We start from the raw sequence: 5,426 nt of genomic DNA, 5'->3' as shown, positions 1-5,426 counted from the left end.
CTGTGTTCAACAAACTGCTAGTCCGAGATGTCGTGTCGTGGAATGCACTAATTGCAGGATATGCTGAACATGAATATGGTGAGGAAGCACTGAACTGTCTGGAAAGGATGCAACTGGAGAGTTTGTCTGTGGATGTTTTCACCCTTATAGGGAGCCTGAGAGCTTGTGGAAGCATCCAAGAATTGGACAAAGGCAAAGGAGTATATATTGAGGTTGTTAAGAAGGGATATGAAAGAGAGCCTTTTGTTGGGAACACCGCAGTGGATATGTATGCCAAATGTGGATCACTTGCAGATTCTTGTGTTGTATTTGATAGGCTGCCAGTACGAGATGTTGTTTGTGGAATGCACTTATGATAGGCTATGCTGAGCATGGGTATGATGAGGAAGCTGTCAAGTCCTTGGAACAGATGCAACTGGAGGGTGTGTCACCTGATGCCATCTCATGGAATGCAGCAATATTCTGCTCTGCTGAGCAAGGAAAAAGTGAGAAAGCTATTAAACTCTATGCACAGATGCAAGAACAAGGCTTATTACCTGAAGGTGCAGTTGGTTTGAGTGTCCTAAAAGCATGTGGCAACATAGCAGCTCTAGAAATGGGGAAAAAATTTCATACTCAGATCTTCAGAGTGGGTGAATTCAAGGCTACTGAAGTGTATTTGGCAAATGGCTTTATTGACATGTATGGTAAATGTGGAAGCATGAATAGTGCTCAGCAGGTGTTTGATGCAATGCCGGCAAGAGACATTGTCACATGGAATGCATTGATTGGAGGGTATTCCCGTCAAGGAGAGGGCAGACTTGTTCATAATTTGCTACGGAGAATGATAGAGGAAGGTGAACAGCCTGATGAAGTGACTTTTCTAAGTATTCTTGCTGTATATAGCCATGCAGGTCTATTGCGTAAGGGCCACAAGTTTTTCGAAGCTATGAGAGCAGAGTTTGGTGTCAGTCCTACTATCAAACACTACTCTTCCATGGTTGATCTTCTTGGTCGCGCTGGACAGCTAGATGAGGCTGTTTTGCTGTTGGAGGAAATGCCCTTTGAACCAAATCTTACAGTGTGCCATTCATTAATGTGCGCATGTCGAAGATGGGGTAACATAGACATTGCATCCCAGGCCTTTGAATGTGCAGTAAGATTGGATCCAAAACATCTTGCAGCATATATCTTAATGTCCAGTATCTACTCAGATGCCAACATGTTAGAGGATGCAAGGAAAATTGATGCAAGGAGAGTGGTATGGCCATTACGAGTTTCTCGTATTACCTTTTGGGTTAACCAATGCTCCATCCACTTTCCAGCAAATGATGAACGATCTTTTTCGTGAACATTTGGGAAAATTTGTGGTGGTGTTCCTGGATGATATTTTGATATACAGTCGTACTCTTCAAGATCATGTTAGACATCTCACGATTGTCTTATCTATTTTAAGACAGAATCGACTATATGCTAAGTTAAGTAAATGTGAGTTCTTTATGACCGACATCATTTACTTGGGACACAAGATCACTCGCGATGGATTGAGCATTGACTATGACCGAGTTTAAAAGGTTCTGGACTGGCCTATACCGCAAACAGTGAAACAACTTCTTTCTTTTCTCGGTTTTGTTGTTTTTCTTCGAAAATTTGTACGGGAGTACTCTCAGCTTACACTACCGATGATCGACTTATTGAAAGGTTGTGGACGTAAGTCAAATCAGCCTATCACTTGGAATAACGATTTGGATATGGCCTTCAGACTTTTGAAAGATAAAGTCAAGGAAACACCTATCTTAGCATTACCCTAGTCAGCCTTATGTTCTTGAAATTGATGCCAGTGACTATGCTATCGGGGCTGCTCTATTTCAAGATGGTAGACCGGTTGCTTTTGAAAGTAAAAAGCTAGACGACACTCAATCTCGTTGGCCAACCCTTGAGAAGGAGCTTTATGTTGTGATTCATGCTCTCAAGGTTTGGAGACATTATTTATATGGCTCCAAGTTTGTGATATTGACTGATCATTAGTCAATCAAGTACGTGTGATGCGGATGATTTGAGAGGCAGGAAAGCTCGTTGGGCGGAGTTAATGCAAGATTTTGATTTTGAGATCCGTTATCGAAAAGGATCCATAAATAGTATTGCAGATGCGCTTAGTCGGATTAGAGAGGTGAATACTTTGTCGTTCACCGAGATTTCTACTGACTTATTTCAGTCATTGAGAAGGCTTTGCAAGACTGATAGTTATATTGGTCCATTTTGGCAGAAGATCTAGGACGGGAGCTCATTGATTAACCAAGACTCGATGACTGAGCAATCTACCATTCAGGCTGCAGGAGGCCATTGGATGATTCGGAATGGTTTACTATTCCGTAATGACAAAATTTGTGTACCACAGATCCCGGACATTAGGTCCAAGATTCTTAAGGAGTGTCACAACGCTCCTTCTACTGGACACCCTGGGGTACACAGGACGTTATCATTAGTGAAACATACTTTTTATTGGCCAAAGATGAAAGGGTATGTAGAAGATTATGTTCTCAAGTGTCAGATTTATCAGGCAAATAAAGCTAAACGCTTTAGACAGGTTGGGTTGTTGCATCCTTTGCAAATCCCAAGCAATAATTTCATGGATTTTATCACCGGATTGTCAAGAACACATCAAGGCCACGATTCTATTTGGGTTGTGGTAGATCGCTTGACAAAAATGGCTAGATTTTTACCGATCCGGAAGACTATTACAGCTACATAATTAGCACGGTAGTTTATCGAGCAATTGTTTAGACTGTACGAGTTAGCAGGACATAGTCAGTGATTGGGACTCTAAGTTTACGAGTGATTTTTGGAAACTTGTTTTTGAGAAGTTGGAAACAACTTTAAATTTGAGTTTCTCTGATCATCCTCAATCTGATGGCCAGACTGAAAGAGTGAATTAGATTTTGGAGGATATGCTTCGAGCATATGTATCCAAAAGACAGAGTTCATGGGAGGATTATCTTCCTATGTTAGAATTTGCATATAACAGTACTAAGCATACGAGTACAGGGTTTAGTTCTTTCATGCTTATGTATGGTTTTCAGCCTAGATCACCTGTTACAATAGGATTCTTAGGACTTCAGCATGATGCAACACGTAATTTTTTGCAAGATATGCAGGAAATGTTACAAGTTGCGAAGGAATCTATTAGAAGTTCTCAAGACCGAGACAGGTTTTATTCTAATAGACATCGTTCACCCAGAGAGTTCTCTGAAGGAATGATGGTGTATTTGCGAGTTCTGAAAGATTCCGAGACTTTACAGACAAGTCGATCTCTGAAATTATCCCCTAGATACTATGGACCATTTCGTATTACACGACGGATTGGTTCAATTGCATATGAATTGGATTTGCCTTCTCATGTGAAAGTTTATCCTGTATTTCATGTCAGTAGACTTAAGGAAGTACTGGGTGGAGCAGATCAGTTAGTTACTCCTCAAGAAATTATAGATGTCGAGGACATGACATTTGTTTCGCATGAACCTGAAAAGATTCTTGGATTTCGTGAAAGAAGATTGCGTAATACGCTTATCACGGAATACAAGATCAAGTGGAAGGATCGTGTTGAGGAGGACGCTACATGGGAGACATTGACTACTCTTCAGAGAGATTACCCTGGCTTTTTAGTGAGCTCAGGAGTGAGCTCTTAGAGGAAGGGGAGTATGTCATGTGCACAGTGTGTATCTACCGTGTGCTACACGCACACAAGACTAGTTTCGAGGCTTGGGAAAGCTTGGAACTAGGCAAGTTGATTGACGAGCTGAGTTAGGGATAAACTAACGGGCGGGCATCCAAGTATGGACGGGCAGGCGTCCAAGTGTGGACGTCCGATGACTGGCCAAGAGCCTATAAAAGGGTGGCCAAGGTTAGTTATTGAGATATAGAGAGTCTCGCGAGTTTGTGAGAGCTCTATGGTCTTGGAGCCTGGATCTAGTGCAACTGCTTTGCGCAGCCGAGGCCGGCAGCAATCTCGAGGCTCGCGAGGGCAGCTTCGTGTGGCGGTATGGGACGTCGCGAGGAGGAGATTGGTCGGTACGTCATCCAAGTTAGCTCAGCTCGTGGCTCGGTGGAGACAGCCAAGACTGTGGGCTTGCCCACGACTGTCATGGTTGGGAGGTGAGTCAGGCCTGCACCCTCTTGTTGTTTATTCGTTTGTTTGCAGGATTCGAGTCTTGTACCAGGAACAATCACGAGGAGATCCGAGGGGATTTGACAACCCCCCTCTTTTCTTTTTCTAGAGGGGCGAAGCCTGCTTATTTTCCCTCTCCTTTGCAAGCATTGCAATAGACATCCAGTTCTGCAATATATCAGATCCTCAGCCTTGGCATGTGTACAAGTTTGTAGGATAGTCAGCTTCTGTTTGGAGCCCAATATTTAGACTACAAGTCTCACACACCGATGCATGTGGACATTATCTCCACCTTGAGGCATCATACTTTGGCCATAGCAGGAGAACCGGCTGCAAACATGCGGATCAACAAAGTTGAGACTAACACAATAAAGTTGACAAACTTGCCATACTCTCTGATCTACATGATCAATAATATATAAAGTCTCTCCTTGCAAACTAGTATGTCCATCAGCAAAACTTGGAAACCTAGAGACTTAATACTTGATCTACATGATCAATAATATATAAAGTCTCTACTTGCCAACTAGTATGTCCATCAGCAAAACTTGGAAACCCAGAGACTTAATACTTGAATTTGATCATCAACCTCCATGTCACATGCAAAAGCCTTAATCATACATAATTGAGTTAGCTGTGCAATTACTGTGGTGCAAACACTCATACACATGCAAAAGCCTTAATCATACAATTAATGTGGTACAAATGCTCATAGAATTGGACGGCCTTGTACTTCTCCAATGAGCCATCAGATATATCTCTGTTTGGCTTTGTACACCTATTGATGACCAAATGTGGTTCTTCATGAGAGAGTCATACTTTGGCTGCATGGCTCCATCGAATTTGCATTTGCATACCTTAGCAAGACTTGTACCATTATTATATCTACCATAGTAAAAGTGTAATTGACAAGGTTTGCTTGGGTCCTCTTTTGCTCCTCTATCCTCTTTGATTGATCTATGCGGTTTGGTACATCCGGGATGGTTGGTGGATTAGTCCATTCAAAGAGCTTCTTCATTTGCTTGTGGAATCGCTTTGAAGCTCTTTTTGCATATGATATGGTTGTTCCACGAACACTACATCATGACTCACCACAATCCTCCTTGCCTCAAGGTTATAGAGTCGATAACCCTTCAACTATATATTATACCCAAGGAAGATGTACTTGTAACTTTTTGTATCTGGTTTGAGTCTGGAACATGCATATGCATATTGAGGAGTCATTCTCTTAATTGCTGGGTGTAGCTCCAATCTACAAAATTAACTTCCTTGGATAAGAAGG

At 42.1% G+C, this 5,426-nt stretch overlaps 1 pseudogene; it reads left to right on the top strand.

Annotated features, from left to right (window-relative positions):
* Positions 1 to 352: 352 nt before the first annotated feature.
* Positions 353 to 1,405, top strand: LOC147608064 (pentatricopeptide repeat-containing protein At2g03880, mitochondrial pseudogene; annotated as a pseudogene).
* Positions 1,406 to 5,426: the final 4,021 nt, after the last annotated feature.

The sequence above is a fragment of the Cibotium barometz genome, chromosome 54, assembly GCF_041138505.1.
Source record: "Cibotium barometz isolate CiBa-2024 chromosome 54, ASM4113850v1, whole genome shotgun sequence".
Taxonomy (NCBI): domain Eukaryota; kingdom Viridiplantae; phylum Streptophyta; class Polypodiopsida; order Cyatheales; family Cibotiaceae; genus Cibotium; species Cibotium barometz.
The sequence above is the reverse complement of the archived record's forward strand: the minus strand, read 5'-3'. Positions and strand labels throughout refer to the sequence as shown.